At 34.3% G+C, this 19,182-nt stretch overlaps 1 long non-coding RNA gene across 1 annotated transcript in view; it reads right to left on the bottom strand.

The window, feature by feature from the left end:
* Nucleotides 1-284: 284 nt before the first annotated feature.
* Nucleotides 285-19,182, bottom strand: part of LOC145284715 (uncharacterized) — a 180,634-nt gene continuing 161,736 nt past the window's right edge. Inside the window, exon 3 of the long non-coding RNA XR_013868867.1 lies at nucleotides 285-1,319. This is a non-coding gene — a long non-coding RNA (uncharacterized LOC145284715). The remainder of the gene's footprint in view (nucleotides 1,320-19,182) is intronic.

Below are 19,182 nucleotides of genomic sequence, written 5' to 3'. Positions count from 1 at the left end.
GCACTCTAGCTTGGGACACAAATAAAAATTGGCTCAGTCTAGAAGCACTTGTGGGACTAAGGACAGAAAAGATAAAGACACACTACACTTTACTGCTAGTAGTAAAAAACAAAAAACAAAACAAGTAAATAAGTTTGTTTTGTCATCGAGATTATTTAATGACAAACACAAAACACCTATTCTAAATCATTCGTTGTATACAGGCCCATAGTTGGAAAGTATTTGTGATAGTTCATACATTTCTTTTGATATTATTAGTGCATCAATCAAAATTAAGTTTTCAATAAGACATGAGTAGTCTTTTATTATTGATAGTCAAATTACTGTAAAAACACAAAAACTAACATTTCTTATTACAATTTCACATTAATTAAATATATAGGCTATTATAGTGTGTATGTAGGAATGCATATGTGAATAAATATTTCTCATGCGTGTATGTAATTCCATCATGTGTGAGTGATTAAGGCAATTGTTGTAAAAATATGTTTTTGAATGAATTACTTTTTATAAAGTAATTCATTCAAAAACATATTTTTACAACAATTGCTTGTTGAAAAAAAATCAAGTATTTAGAAAGGAAAAACAATAAAAACCATAAAAAATACACAAATTTTCAAGCAATAAATAAAGAATTTCTTGAAAATAAAAGTGAACAATTTTGCAAGCAAAAAGTTAAAGATATTACAAAAGCAAAAAGTTAAAGGTATTACAAAGCTAAGTAAAAGCAAAAAAAAAAAAAAAAAAATGAAACTGCTATCCAAGCAAAATTATGGAAAAAATAATGAAACAAAAATGCAAATGGCCAAAAAGGAAAATTTTCTACAAATAATATCAACATTAACTTCTATAGGAGAAGCTATTTCCATTATATTCAAGAAATAATATTACAAAGTTAAAATATTTTTCTGATTAATGTTCTTTCTGTCAAAATATCAAAATCAATATTGTAGGCAGACTTACACAATCAAGTAAAATAAATTATTTACAAATGACGTTTGGCTGAATAATAGAAAACTGCCATCCCCCTCCCCTCTCTTAAAAAATGCTATACGTAATTTGACATTAAATTAACAGACATTATCTAACAAAGTTCATATTAGTAATGGATGGCATTTAGAGTTTATGTTTTGGCGGATTTGAGTGACATCATATTTTGAGCCAGGATGGATATTCTGCTTGTATTGATGAGAAAGGAGAGATGAACATCCATAAGAGATGACAATATTCTGAACATCTTAAAAATGTTGGCAATTTATTATTCAGAAGATGGAGGTCCTGTGTGTGGAAATGTCACCCTCTCTACTCCAAAAGATCATCTGAAAATATTTCAAAGAAAGAAATTTACTTAGAAGTATTGAAAGACTACAGAATTTCCGATTGAAAAAAATAAAAGTTCTGAAAATGTGATGATAAAATGATTAGAAAAAAAAATATAGAAGAAAATTGAAATATTAAACCTCAATAAAAAAAAAGGATATCAAAAGAATGCTGCTTATTTTTCCTGAATGCAAGCATGTTTATGGAAGAAATAATGAGATTTGTTCAGCTGGAATTTGCCAATCTGAATCCAGCATTTTTCTTTCTTTTTTTTTTTTTTGCTACAATTGCTACAATGAATCACAAACAAAGTTAGAATCATTAGGTTTAACTACTTTACTAAGGAAAGAATGGGACAGAGGAAATTTAATTGAGACAGATTTCAAAATGATGATATTTTCAAATATGGAACACAAGACAGATTTCAAAAGGACAAAATAATTACATTCTTAATATATTTTATAATCGAGTTAAAATAGTTCCAGTATAGCAAGTCTTAAGAATTAACTGGTCGAATTCATAAATCATGGTAAGGTCATTTTTGAGGAAATATTTACACAGGGTTTGAGAGAAATTTGATAATTGCTTTATATCCTTACATTTCAGAAAAAGTATTTGAAGTATTTAATTATGGTAAAGTGTAATGGATATTTTTTTTATTGGTTTGAGAAAATGCATAGGCAAGAAAGAGATGTTGTTCAGTGTATTATAAATTATGGTCAATTAATAAAATTAAAACAGAATTTTTCTTTTTCAAACATAACCCAATCCCAGAACTAAAGTATATTTTAACATGTAGTTTGTGCTATTAAAGTATATCGCAAAATCCATTCGGAAACAAACATTAATTCACATAATAGATATATGGTGTCAGCACACAGGTAGAAACAATGCTAATTGAAAGTCTTCAAGAGCACCATCCGCCATATTATCAAATATACACATATGACTCCTTCCTAATCAGAAACCAGATATCATCGTGATCCCGCTTGAATGATTCTCTCGTATTCCATGCTAATAACTCCGACATTAGTTAACGTGGTGTTGGCAAATATTTGGCCATACTAACAATACCAAGTTGATGAAGTCCACCTTTTAGAAGAGGTTGTGCTTACTGTTGAAGCGTCCTCCTCGTCAGCCCGATATTACCTCCTGTCACGTTGTGTCTAATGAGGAAAACCGAGTGGCTCACAAACGGCGAGAAGACATATAAACAAAAATGACTTCAATATCTTTATTATTCTATCTGATTTGCATATCGCTTTATATATTTAGCTAATATCATTCAGTATTGCCCTGATGAAATTTACTTGCTTTGACCAGCACACAATTTGATCACTAACTGCATTGGGTGCTGAACTTTTCGTGTTAATCACTTTATCTCGTTTTTGTGTGGTCTAAATTATCTTATGCACCTAAATTTCTCTCACCTGATATCTATACTGTCTGACCAGTTCTGAGTTTACTCCTTGACCTTTCTGTAGATCACACCTGAACAATGTTTTATTAAACCTAACGTCTAAAGAATTTCTTCTCCATTAACTAGATTTTCATAAACTTGTGTGAACAATAACAATTCTCTTGATACAGTTTCCTTGAATGCATACTAGCATTCTAATTACACCAAATTCTTCTTAGGTCCCAGCACTGTATCATATTTGCTTCTTTCTATTAGTTATTTAGAATTACAGACCCCATAATCAAATAAAAAAAGTACAAAACAAAATAATAATCATCACAAAAAACAAAAAAGTCATGGCAATTTTCTCATTTTATAGCTCATTGTCTTTCTTCGCTTTTTATGGTGTCAGAGGATTAGGGTTAGCAAGGATCAAAACTGTGCCTGCAATGAAAAATGCATTCTGCTATAAAAATAAAAGCAAGAAGGATTCGCAAAACTCCTTACAATTACTCTTGTCATCTTCTGAACCTTCACTATGTGTTCAAACTTAGTTCTTGGTCCATACAGTGGACTTCACCACTCAGTGACCTCATCTGATTTGTCCTTCCTGAATGGGGTTTTCACCTCATGCTTGCATAGAAGTTTTGTGAGTATCACATGTACAGATTTCACCTCGATGCAGGTCACTGGATGGAATCTCACTTAGGCAATTGTCAGTGAAGGTTTTAGCTTTAATTTTGGCCCATTTAACTCTTTTTCAGCACATATACTGCCAAAACTACCAACATCAACTCTATAACCACAAAGATTACAGGTCAGGTATACTTTTTTACTTGTTCAAAGATTTGCCTTCTCTATCAACCCTTAATTGCTCAAAGTTAAACTTTTTTATGCACCTTAACAGCTCCAGCATGTTCTCTCTGAAATGAGGAAATGCATTAATCGCTATCATCAGTTATGCTGATGAAGTGGAAGAGAAGTAATGGCACCTAAAAACTGCACATTTCTTGGATAATTCTATAATTGACAATGGTGTCATTACTCTTATCGACTTGGTGGGTTCCCTCTCACACACTTGTATCAGTTCTATCTCAGTCAAGATGACAACTGCCTACATTCGAGCTGTGATACTATTAACTGCAACACATTTGTCAAGATTTTCACCTGGCAATTTATGTTTATTCAAGCCTCATCCTTTTTGAATAGGTTGAGCACATATAACTTGTTACATACTGACATGCAAGTTCTCAGTCTTACTGTCTTGCTGAAGAGAATGAATTAGATCATGGCTAAATTAATGCCTATAAACTTTGTCTTGAGCCTATACTTGGCCACTGGTGCTAACCGTTGATCAGTTTGATGATAAGGAATCAGAAAATTATGGTCCGATGGATCTGAATTATGCTGTACATATTCAACAGAAGCACAGACGTTAACACAGTTTATTCTGTTTTAATAATGCCACACACTCAAGGCATTATAGTTTTTCCACGATTGCTATGATATCAGTTATATATATTTGGATCTCTTTTTGTAATTGTGAATTTTCTAGCAGGAAGTGCCACGCTTTAATACGTTTAACTTGAAGAACTAAAACAATTCTAGAATTTCCCCAAAACAAAATTTCAAATTAACTTACCAAAGTGATAGAGAGTTGTTTTCTTTCTTTTTCTTCCCTTGCACACATATGCATGAATTATGTCACAACTTTTGACAGGATGCCTTTTTATATATTTAATAGTTTTTGTTTCACATACATAAAGGTTATTCATTGATGCACATACCATTTTAACGAGCAATTATCAGTAGGGTTTGGTTTTGACAAGGATCGCATTTGCAACTATATATATATATATATATATATATATATATATATATATATATATATATATAGAGAGAGAGAGAGAGAGAGAGAGAGAGAGATGTCTATACAGATTATAGACATATGTTTATAGTCTGGCGTTTTATCACTGGGCTATGAAACCGTGCCAGCAATTGAATTCATTTGATGTAGTAGAAATTACACGTTTTGTTTATATTTCTTGAAGAATGTGTGAATTATTGATTCATTACTTCTAACATCAATTTGTAATGTAATTGAGATTATAACAATGACTATATAAGAACAGACCAGAAGTGTTATTATAAACTGTAACATAATAGTGAGAGGCAATGTTTAGTAGTAAGTATCAAAATTATTGAATGCAACAATTGTCACTTGATAATTTCAAGGATTACAGTAACTGTACACACACACAAATACACACACATTATTATTATTATTATTATTTTGTATTAATAATTATTAAGTTTATTAAAACCATTAGGCATACCAACAATTATTATCAATCTTATGCAGCATATAACACATTCCACATATTAGATATAAATCTGTTAGTACTAATCTACCAGATATACACCTGTTGGTACTAATCTACAAGATATAAACCTGTTGGTACTAATCTACAAGATATAAACCTGTTGATACTAATCTACAAGATATAAACCTGTTGGTACTAATCTACAAGATATAAACCTGTTGGTACTAATCTACAAGATATAAATCTGTTGGTACTAATCTACAAGATATAAACCTGTTGGTACTAATCTACAAGATATACACCTGTTGATACTAATCTACAAGATATAAACCTGTTGATACTAATCTACGAGATATAAACCTGTTGGTACTAATCTACAAGATATAAACCTGTTGGTACTAATCTACAAGATATAAACCTGTTGGTACTAATCTACAAGATATAAATCTGTTGGTACTAATCTACAAGATATAAATCTGTTAGTACTAATCTACAAGATATAAACCTGTTGGTACTAATCTACCAAATATACACCTGTTGGTACTAATCTACAAGATATAAACCTGTTGGTACTAATCTACAAGATATAAACCTGTTGGTACTAATCTACAAGATATAAACCTGTTGGTACTAATCTACAAGATATAAATCTGTTGGTACTAATCTACAAGATATAAACCTGTTGGAACTAATCTACAAGATATAAACCTGTTGGTACTAATCTACAAGATATAAGCGTGTTGGTACTAATCTACAAGATATAAACCTGTTTATACTAATCTACAAGATATAAACCCGTTTATACTAATCTACCAGATATAAACCTGTTGGTACTAATCTACAAGACATACACCTGTTGGTACTAATCTACAAGATATAAACCTGTTGATACTAATCTACAAGATATAAACCTGTTGGTACTAATCTACAAGATATAAACCGGTTGACACTAATCTACAAGATATAAATCTGTTGGTACTAATCTACAAGATATAAACCTGTTGATACTAATCTACAAGATATAAATCTGTTGGTACTAATCTACAAGATATAAACCTGTTGATACTAATCTACAAGATATAAACCCGTTTATACTAATCTACCAGATATAAACCTGTTGGTACTAATCTACAAGACATACACCTGTTGGTACTAATCTACAAGATATAAACCTGTTGATACTAATCTACAAGATATAAACCTGTTGGTACTAATCTACAAGATATAAACCGGTTGACACTAATCTACAAGATATAAATCTGTTGGTACTAATCTACAAGACATACACCTGTTAATACTAATCTACAAGATATAAACCTGTTGGTACTAATCTACAAGATATAAACCTGTTGATACTAATCTACAAGATATAAACCTGTTGGTACTAATCTACAAGATATAAACCGGTTGACACTAATCTACAAGATATAAATCTGTTGGTACTAATCTACAAGATATAAACCTGTTGGTACTAATCTACAAGATATGCACCTGTTGATACTAATCTACGAGATATAAACCTGTTGGTACTAATCTACAAGATTTAAACCTGTTGATACTAATCTACAAGATATAAACCTGTTGATACTAATCTACAAGATATAAACCTGTTGGTACTAATCTACAAGATATAAACCTGTTGGTACTAATCTACAAGATATAAACCTGTTGATACTAATCTACAAGATATAAACCTGCAAGTACTAATCTACAAGATATAAAACTGCAAGTACTAATCTACAAGATATAAACCAGTTGGTACTAATCTACAAGATATAACCCTGTTGGTACTAATCTACAAGACATAAACCTGTTGGTACTAATCTACAAGATATAAACCTGTTGGTACTAATCTACAAGACATAAACCTGTTGGTACTAATCTACAAGATATAAACCTGTTGGTACTAATCAACAAGACATAAACCTGTTGGTACTAATCTACAAGATATAAACCTGTTGGTACTAATCTACAAGATATAAACCTGCAAGTACTAATCTACAAGATATAAATCTGTTGGTACTAATCTACAAGATATAAACCTGTTGGTACTAATCTACAAGATATAAACCAGTTGGTACTAATCTACAAGATATAAACCTGTTGGTACTAATCTACAAGATATAAACCTGCAAGTACTAATCTACAAGATATAAATCTGTTGATACTAATCTACAAGATATACACCTGTTGGTACTAATCTACAAGATATAAACCTGTTGGTACTAATCTACAAGATATAAACCTGTTGGTACTAATCTACAAGATATAAACCAGTTGGTACTAATCTACAAGACATAAACCAGTTGGTACTAATCTACAAGATATAAACCTGTTGGTACTAATCTACAAGATATAAACCAGTTGGTACTAATCTACAAGACATAAACCAGTTGGTACTAATCTACAAGATATAAACCTGTTGGTACTAATCTACAAGATATAAACCAGTTGGTACTAATCTACAAGATATAAACCTGTTGGTACTAATCTACAAGACATAAACCAGTTGGTACTAATCTACAAGATATAAACCAGTTGGTACTAATCTACAAGATATAAACCTGTTGGTACTAATCTACAAGATATAAACCAGTTGGTACTAATCTACAAGATAAAAACCTGTTGGTACTAATCTACAAGATATAAACCTGTTGATACTAATCTACTAGATATACACCTGTTGGTACTAATCTACAAGATATAAACCTGTTGGTACTAATCTACAAGATATAAACCTGTTGGTACTAATCTACAAGATATAAACCTGTTGGTACTAATCTACAAGATATAAATCTGTTGATACTAATCTACTAGATATACACCTGTTGGTACTAATCTACAAGATATAAACCTGTTGGTACTAATCTACAAGACATAAACCAGTTGGTACTAATCTACAAGATATAAACCTGTTGGTACTAATCTACAAGATATAAACCTGTTGATACTAATCTACTAGATATACACCTGTTGGTACTAATCTACAAGATATAAACCTGTTGGTACTAATCTACAAGATATAAACCTGTTGGTACTAATCTACAAGACATAAACCAGTTGGTACTAATCTACAAGATATACACCTGTTGGTACTAATCTACAAGATATACACCTGTTGGTACTAATCTACAAGATATAAACCTGTTGGTACTAATCTACAAGATATACACCTGTTGGTACTAATCTACAAGATATACACCTGTTGGTACTAATCTACAAGATATAAACCTGTTGATACTAATCTACAAGATATAAACCTGTTGGTACTAATCTACAAGATATACACCAGTTGGTACTAATCTACAAGATATAAACCTGTTGGTACTAATCTACAAGATATAAACCAGTTGGTACTAATCTACAAGATATACACCTGTTGGTACTAATCTACTAGATATACACCTGTTGGTACGAATCTACAAGATATAAACCTGTTGGTACTAATCTACAAGATATACACCTGTTGGTACTAATCTACAAGATATAAACCTGTTGGTACTAATCTACAAGATATAAACCTGTTGGTACTAATCTACAAGATATACACCTGTTGGTACTAATCTACAAGATATACACCTGTTGGTACTAATCTACAAGATATAAACCTGTTGGTACTAATCTACAAGATATAAACCAGTTGGTACTAATCTACAAGATATACACCTGTTGGTACTAATCTACTAGATATACACCTGTTGGTACGAATCTACAAGATATAAACCTGTTGGTACTAATCTACAAGATATAAACCTGTTGGTACTAATCTACAAGATATACACCTGTTGGTACTAATCTACAAGATATACACCTGTTGGTACGAATCTTCAAGATATAAACCAGTTGGTACTAATCTACAAGATATACACCTGTTGGTACTAATCTACAAGATATAAACCTGTTGATACTAATCTACAAGATACAAACCTGTTGGTACTAATCTACAAGATATACACCAGTTGGTACTAATCTACAAGATATAAACCTGTTGGTACTAATCTACAAGATATAAACCTGTTGGTACTAATCTACAAGATATACACCTGTTGGTACTAATCTACAAGATATAAACCTGTTGGTACTAATCTACAAGATATAAACCTGTTGGTACTAATCTACAAGATATACACCAGTTGGTACTAATCTACAAGATATAAACCTGTTGGTACTAATCTACAAGATATAAACCTGTTGGTACTAATCTACAAGATATATACCTGTTGGTACTAATCTACAAGATATAAACCTGTTGGTACTAATCTACAAGATATAAACCTGTTGGTACTAATCTACAAGATATAAACCTGTTGGTACTAATCTACAAGATATACACCAGTTGGTACTAATCTACAAGATATAAACCTGTTGGTACTAATCTACAAGATATAAACCAGTTGGTACTAATCTACAAGATATAAACCTGTTGGTACTAATCTACAAGATATAAACCTGTTGGTACTAATCTACAAGATATACACCAGTTGGTACTAATCTACAAGATATACACCAGTTGGTACTAATCTACAAGATATAAACCTGTTGGTACTAATCTACAAGATATAAACCTGTTGGTACTAATCTACAAGATATAAACCTGTTGATACTAATCTACTAGATATACACCTGTTGGTACTAATCTACTAGATATACACCTGTTGGTACTAATCTACAAGATATAAACCTGTTGGTACTAATCTACAAGATATAAACCTGTTGGTACTAATCTACAAGATATACACCAGTTGGTACTAATCTACAAGATATAAACCTGTTGGTACTAATCTACAAGATATAAACCTGTTGGTACTAATCTACAAGATATAAACCTGTTGGTACTAATCTACAAGATATAAACCTGTTGGTATTAATCTACAAGATATAAACCTGTTGGTATTAATCTACAAGATATAAACCTGTTGGTACTAATCTACAAGATATACACCAGTTGGTACTAATCTACAAGATATAAACCTGTTGGTACTAATCTACAAGATATAAACCTGTTGGTACTAATCTACAAGATATAAACCTGTTGGTTCTAATCTACAAGATATAAACCTGTTGGTACTAATCTACAAGATATAAACCTGTTGGTACTAATCTACTAGATATACACCAGTTGGTACTAATCTACAAGATATAAACCTGTTGGTACTAATCTACAAGATATAAACCTGTTGGTACTAATCTACAAGATATAAACCTGTTGGTACTAATCTACAAGATATAAACCTGTTGGTACTAATCTACAAGATATAAACCTGTTGGTACTAATCTACAAGATATAAACCTGTTGGTTCTAATCTACAAGATATAAACCTGTTGGTACTAATCTACAAGATATACACCTGTTGGTACTAATCTACAAGATATAAACCAGTTGGTACTAATCTACTAGATATACACCTGTTGGTACTAATCTACAAGATATACACCAGTTGGTACTAATCTACAAGATATAAACCTGTTGGTACTAATCTACAAGATATAAACCTGTTGGTACTAATCAAAAAGATATAAACCTGTTGGTACTAATCTACAAGATATACACCTGTTGGTACTAATCTACAAGATATAAACCAGTTGGTACTAATCTACTAGATATACACCTGTTGGTACTAATCTACAAGATATACACCAGTTGGTACTAATCTACAAGATATACACCTGTTGGTACTAATCTACAAGATATAAACCTGTTGGTACTAATCTACAAGATATAAACCTGTTGGTACTAATCAACAAGATATACACCAGTTGGTACTAATCTACAAGATATACACCAGTTGGTACTAATCTACAAGATATAAACCTGTTGGTACTAATCTACAAGATATAAACCTGTTGGTACTAATCTACAAGATATACACCTGTTGGTACTAATCTACAAGATATAAACCTGTTGGTACTAATCTACTAGATATACACCTGTTGGTACTAATCTACAAGATATAAACCTGTTGGTACTAATCTACAAGATATAAACCTGTTGGTACTAATCTACAAGATATACACCAGTTGGTACTAATCTACAAGATATAAACCTGTTGGTACTAATCTACAAGATATAAACCTGTTGGTACTAATCTACAAGATATAAACCTGTTGGTACTAATCTACAAGATATAAACCTGTTGGTATTAATCTACAAGATATAAACCTGTTGGTATTAATCTACAAGATATAAACCTGTTGGTACTAATCTACAAGATATACACCAGTTGGTACTAATCTACAAGATATAAACCTGTTGGTACTAATCTACAAGATATAAACCTGTTGGTACTAATCTACAAGATATAAACCTGTTGGTTCTAATCTACAAGATATAAACCTGTTGGTACTAATCTACAAGATATAAACCTGTTGGTACTAATCTACTAGATATACACCAGTTGGTACTAATCTACAAGATATAAACCTGTTGGTACTAATCTACAAGATATAAACCTGTTGGTACTAATCTACAAGATATAAACCTGTTGATACTAATCTACAAGATATAAACCTGTTGGTACTAATCTACTAGATATACACCAGTTGGTACTAATCTACAAGATATAAACCTGTTGGTACTAATCTACAAGATATAAACCTGTTGGTACTAATCTACAAGATATAAACCTGTTGGTACTAATCTACAAGATATAAACCTGTTGGTACTAATCTACAAGATATAAACCTGTTGGTACTAATCTACAAGATATAAACCTGTTGGTTCTAATCTACAAGATATAAACCTGTTGGTACTAATCTACAAGATATACACCTGTTGGTACTAATCTACAAGATATAAACCAGTTGGTACTAATCTACTAGATATACACCTGTTGGTACTAATCTACAAGATATACACCAGTTGGTACTAATCTACAAGATATAAACCTGTTGGTACTAATCTACAAGATATAAACCTGTTGGTACTAATCAAAAAGATATAAACCTGTTGGTACTAATCTACAAGATATACACCTGTTGGTACTAATCTACAAGATATAAACCAGTTGGTACTAATCTACTAGATATACACCTGTTGGTACTAATCTACAAGATATACACCAGTTGGTACTAATCTACAAGATATACACCTGTTGGTACTAATCTACAAGATATAAACCTGTTGGTATTAATCTACAAGATATAAACCTGTTGGTACTAATCTACAAGATATAAACCTGTTGGTTCTAATCTACAAGATATAAACCTGTTGGTACTAATCTACAAGATATAAACCTGTTGATACTAATCTACAAGATATAAACCTGTTGGTACTAATCTACAAGATATAAACCTGTTGGTACTAATCTACAAGATATAAACCAGTTGGTACTAATCTACAAGATATACACCTGTTGGTACTAATCAACAAGATATAAACCTGTTGATACTAATCTACAAGATATAAACCTGTTGGTACTAATCTACAAGATATAAACCTGTTGGTACTAATCTACAAGATATAAACCTGTTGGTACTAATCTACAAGATATAAACCTGTTGGTACTAATCTACAAGATATAAACCTGTTGGTATTAATCTACAAGATATAAACCTGTTGGTACTAATCTACAAGATATACACCTGTTGGTACTAATCTACAAGATATAAACCTGTTGGTACTAATCTACAAGATATACACCTGTTGGTACTAATCTACAAGATATACACCTGTTGATACTAATCTACAAGATATAAACCTGTTGGTACTAATCTACAAGATATAAACCTGTTGGTACTAATCTACAAGATATACACCTGTTGGTACTAATCTACAAGATATAAACCTGTTGGTATTAATCTACAAGATATAAACCTGTTGGTACTAATCTACAAGATATAAACCTGTTGGTACTAATCTACAAGATATAAACCTGTTGGTACTAATCTACAAGATATAAACCTGTTGGTACTAATCTACAAGATATAAACCTGTTGATACTAATCTACAAGATATAAACCTGTTGGTACTAATCTCCAAGATATAAACCTGTTGGTACTAATCTACAAGATATAAACCTGTTGGTACTAATCTACAAGATATACACCTGTTGGTACTAATCAACAAGATATAAACCTGTTGATACTAATCTACAAGATATAAACCTGTTGGTACTAATCTACAAGATATAAACCTGTTGGTATTAATCTACAAGATATAAACCTGTTGGTACTAATCTACAAGATATACACCTGTTGGTACTAATCTACAAGATATAAACCTGTTGGTACTAATCTACAAGATATACACCTGTTGGTACTAATCTACAAGATATAAACCTGTTGGTACTAATCTACAAGATATAAACCTGTTGGTACTAATCTACAAGATATACACCTGTTGGTACTAATCTACAAGATATAAACCTGTTGGTATTAATCTACAAGATATAAACCTGTTGGTACTAATCTACAAGATATAAACCTGTTGGTACTAATCTACAAGATATAAACCTGTTGGTACTAATCTACAAGATATAAACCTGTTGGTACTAATCTACAAGATATAAACCTGTTGATACTAATCTACAAGATATAAACCTGTTGGTACTAATCTCCAAGATATAAACCTGTTGGTACTAATCTACAAGATATAAACCTGTTGGTACTAATCTACAAGATATACACCTGTTGGTACTAATCAACAAGATATAAACCTGTTGATACTAATCTACAAGATATAAACCTGTTGGTACTAATCTACAAGATATAAACCTGTTGGTACTAATCTACAAGATATACACCTGTTGGTACTAATCTACAAGATATAAACCTGTTGGTACTAATCTACAAGATATAAACCTGTTGATACTAATCTACAAGATATAAACCTGTTGGTACTAATCTACAAGATATAAACCTGTTGGTACTAATCTACAAGATATACACCTGTTGGTACTAATCTACAAGATATAAACCTGTTGGTATTAATCTACAAGATATAAACCTGTTGGTACTAATCTACAAGATATAAACCTGTTGGTACTAATCTACAAGATATAAACCTGTTGGTACTAATCTACAAGATATAAACCTGTTGGTACTAATCTACAAGATATAAACCTGTTGATACTAATCTACAAGATATAAACCTGTTGGTACTAATCTCCAAGATATAAACCTGTTGGTACTAATCTACAAGATATAAACCTGTTGGTACTAATCTACAAGATATACACCTGTTGGTACTAATCAACAAGATATAAACCTGTTGATACTAATCTACAAGATATAAACCTGTTGGTACTAATCTACAAGATATAAACCTGTTGGTACTAATCTACAAGATATAAACCTGTTGGTACTAATCTACAAGATATACACCTGTTGGTACTAATCTACAAGATATAAACCTGTTGGTATTAATCTACAAGATATAAACCTGTTGGTACTAATCTACAAGATATAAACCTGTTGGTACTAATCTACAAGATATACACCTGTTGGTACTAATCTACAAGATATAAACCTGTTGGTATTAATCTACAAGATATAAACCTGTTGGTACTAATCTACAAGATATACACCTGTTGGTACTAATCTACAAGATATACACCTGTTGGTACTAATCTACAAGATATAAACCTGTTGGTATTAATCTACAAGATATAAACCTGTTGGTACTAATCTACAAGATATAAACCTGTTGGTACTAATCTACAAGATATAAACCCGTTTATACTAATCTACAAGATATAAACCTGTTGGTACTAATCTACAAGATATACACCTGTTGGTACTAATCTACAAGATATACACCTGTTGGTACTAATCTACAAGATATAAACCTGTTGGTATTAATCTACAAGATATAAACCTGTTGGTACTAATCTACAAGATATACACCTGTTGGTACTAATCTACAAGATATAAACCTGTTGGTACTAATCTACAAGATATACACCTGTTGGTACTAATCTACAAGATATAAACCTGTTGGTATTAATCTACAAGATATAAACCTGTTGGTACTAATCTACAAGATATAAACCTGTTGATACTAATCTACAAGATATAAACCTGTTGGTACTAATCTACAAGATATACACCTGTTGGTACTAATCTACAAGATATAAACCTGTTGGTACTAATCTACAAGATATACACCAGTTGGTACTAATCTACAAGATATTAACCTGTTGGTAATAATCTACAAGATATAAACCTGTTGGTACTAATCTACAAGATATAAACCTGTTGGTACTAATCTACAAGATATAAACCTGTTGGTACTAATCTACAAGATATAAACCTGTTGGTACTAATCTACAAGATATACACCTCTTGGTACTAATCTACAAGATATAAACCTGTTGGTATTAATCTACAAGATATAAACCTGTTGGTACTAATCTACAAGATATAAACCTGTTGGTACTAAAACCACCACAAAGTCAAGTATCTGCAGAATGTCTTCTTGGTTCCTCCTCTTCTCTTTTCTCTCTCCCAACAATCGAACACAGCATATAATAACAAAACTCTAAAGCACGTCTGACAGCACTGACTTCTGCCAACAGTCTGCCCCTCCTCTTAACAACACAGGCTTTTTATATCGCAAAATCGTTCACCTCTATTTGCATATTCTTCTAACTCACGTGATCACTACTCTATAAATAAGAGTCTTGACCATTTCTTTTCTTTCTTTTTATTTATTTTTGGTAACCGACCCGCACGTGGTCTATCAAGGTAAGTCACGCATTTCTCCACACTCCCCCCTGATCTCATGATCACAAACAGGACATGCGGGCAATCGTCGTTGGCGGGTACTCCTTCGAAGAAGCACTTCCTCATTGCTGTTTTCTTCATTACCACCATCATTACTACCAGTCTGTTCCATTATCCCGTCTCGTGGTTCCATAGGCGGTGTCTCACAATCAGGGCAGGGGGGCAGTATCCGTCTTTGTCGGGTACTTCTCCGAAGAATCGGAGGCGTCATCTCCTCGGTATGCTCCATCATCCCTTCTCGCTGGGTTTTGCAATCACGGGGGGTGGGCAGTATTCGTCTCTGTCGAGTATTTCGATGAGGCATTTCTTCCTTGTGTCCATCGCTCTCCTCACTATTGTCATCAGTATGTCCCATCATTCCCTCATCTGGTTCTGTTGGTGGTGTTTCTATGCTCACCTGAAGGGGCAGTAAGTGATCAGGATCATCTCTGAACGGTGTGTGATCCTCCTCATCGTCCTCAGAATCAGAAGAGGTATAACAAGGGCGGATATCTTTTACGTGACGTGGTATGCCACCAATCAACATGGTCTGAGGACTTATGATTTCATCTATTTTTCCCCGGAAAAATTTCGTAGTGCACCCAGCATTTGGGGGTTTTATCCAAACAAGGTCTCCCACCTGATATGGTGTATTGACAACACTCACCACTGATGGTATGGCATCAACTCCTTTCACACGCTGTTCATATTGGTAAATCCCATTGGCTGGTGCAGTTGCTGGTGTTGCATTGTCCTTGGGTGTTATATTATACCAGTACACAGCTTCTGGAATAGAGCACTGCGTCCTGGCTGCAATTCTTTTGATGGTGCGGTGACACCGTTCTGCTATACCATTACCCTCGGGATAATATGCACACCGATAATGCATTTTAATCCCCCATTCGTGCACGAATTTCTGAAATTCTTGACATCGAAATGTGGCGGCATTATCAGTCAGAATTTCAATCGGGGCACCACGTTCAAAAAAGACGGCTCTCAACTGTTGTATAATGCTGGCTGCATCCTGTCGTGTCAACAGGCGCCATATTGTGAAACGCGTCGGGCCACAATCCGTCATGGTCAAAAAATGTTTGCCCCCATAATGTGTTATGTCCATCCCTACTCGCTGCCAGTTGCCCTCCACCTCGAGCTTCCCTTTTTGCCATTGGGATGGTGCCGGATCAATTCTCTGACACTCTTCACACGAACGTATGGCTGCTTTCACTGATGCTTTTGTAGTTGCAGGGCATACTCTTCGGACAAAATATGCAGTCCTCTGAATTCCAGGATGTCCAATCTGCTGGTGTATCATACGGATCTGGTCAGGTGTTAATTGATCCGTTACAGTCGCGCATGTTTGTTGTTGAAGATCGGATCCCTGCCTCATTGCATCGATCCACCTCTTTGGTACTCGAGTCAAGCTATCAGCCAAATTCTGCATCGACGAGACTAACGTAATGTCTACCTGCAAGCTGTATTCGTCAACTAGACGCTTAATTATTGCTAGTCTCCTTCGTACTAGCATTTCACTTGCAGCTCTAGTCTTAACTCGAGCCTTTCCAGTCAAGGTGTCGGTTAACCAATGGTAAACACACAATGAGTCAGTGTGGAGATGCACAACATTAGTCTGCCATTGCAATGCGAGATTAAGACCTTTTAACGTGGCATCAAGTTCTGCCAAATTTATATGTTGGGCATCATTTTTCGGACGAAGCCAGCATGCATCTTCCACAACAACACCTAGTTGCTCCAACACGACACCTGTAGCCAACGAACTTGCGTCAACCCATGCATTTAGTTCGTTTCCAGACACTTGCCACTCACCCCGGGCAGGGTTTCCTATGCACTCTGGACAACATTTCAGCCATCATTTGTTGGAGAGAATCATCATCCGCAACATCGTCCCATCCTTTTGTTACTGTAGTCACTCGTCTTTTCACCACTCCTGTTGCCGATCGGAGCCATCCACAGACAGGTAGATGTCCTACCAATTTACCACAGATAGAAAACACAGTACGTCTTGTTAATACATTGGGTAACTTTGGAAGTGGGCTCCCTCGTTTCCATCGCAACGTATTGCCCTCCTCCCAGACCTCGAGGCCTAGCACGGGCACTCCATCCTTTAGGCGCTTAGGGTCTTTGCTTATTAACCCAAACGCTTTCAGTTTTATTCGAACTGCATCCGCAGACATTATGTCCTCATTAACATAGATGTCATCTATGTAGGCTGAAGCAGCTTTTGCTGTGGTCTCATCCTGCATCAAAACAGTTTTAATAATGGTTGTCATAATCAAGGGTGCTACGTTTAGGCCAAAACCCAAACGTGTCAAACAATATAGTTTTCCCTTGAGTAGTACTGTCTGAAACGGCCATAATGACTCATGGACACGTATCTGCAGGTAGGCCCTCTTTAGATCCAGAAGTGCTACATTGCTCCCTTTTTGACGCCACTCTCTCAGTTTAGCAGCGCACACATCTGCGTTTCCGGTAAACGCATCAACATGCCGATTCAACTCTCGGTAATCCATTACGGGACAAATTTTTTCTTTGGTAGGTTGTTCAACAGCCATGAGCGGAATTAATCCCTTGGGTGGTCCCAGACGTTCCTGTGGGTATGGTATTAACCAACCGTTGTCAATCCACATCTGAAGTTCTTCTTCATATGCGGCCCTATTCTTGGTAGAAACTGCATACTCTGGAATCGTGTTGCACAGCCGATCTGGTTCCTGGCCCATGGCCCATTTCCACTTTGCAGTCCACACCCTTTCGTTGTCATCAAATGTAGCACAGAAGTCCTTTTCTTCAATCGACATGGCTGCACAGACGTCTTTCCCTTCTCCAAGCCTGATACCTCTAGCTGCTGTGATTGTAACGCCTCCTAGTGCTTGTATTGCATCAATTCCAAGCAACATGTCGTAGCCAAGGGGTTTCTCCTGCATCACCAGAACGTCAACTTTAGCTGTGTCACCCTTCTCAGTGCAGATTGTGACTGTCCCTTCACCACAACATACCCGTGATAAGCCATTGATGGTCATAACGCCAACTGGGTTCCTCCGCCACACCGGACAGCAATGGGCACTAACTATAGACCGGGAACACCCCGTGTCTATAAGTGCTGAACACTGCACATCATCAAGTTTAACGCTAATGACAGGCAATCCTGTGTTTATTGGTTGGCAGGGGGCAAGGGTAGCAATAGTACCTTGCCCCCAACTTCGTTTCCCGAACAGTTGCGAGATATGTGCCCAAACTTATTGCAGCGATAGCATTGCACTGGTCTCTTTGATTGTGGATATACACCTCTCCTATCACTCCGGCACTCTTTAGCAAAATGATTGGCCTCCCCACATTTATAGCACACTGGGGTGGCATGCTTATTACTATCTGGAAGAGAGTCCACATTGCCTCCATGTCGAAAACGAGCTGCTGCTGCAATTG

This window comes from Euprymna scolopes, chromosome 9 (genome assembly GCF_053919585.1).
Source record: "Euprymna scolopes isolate OS-2025 chromosome 9, ASM5391958v1, whole genome shotgun sequence".
Taxonomy (NCBI): Eukaryota; Metazoa; Mollusca; class Cephalopoda; order Sepiida; family Sepiolidae; genus Euprymna; species Euprymna scolopes.
The sequence above is the reverse complement of the archived record's forward strand: the minus strand, read 5'-3'. Positions and strand labels throughout refer to the sequence as shown.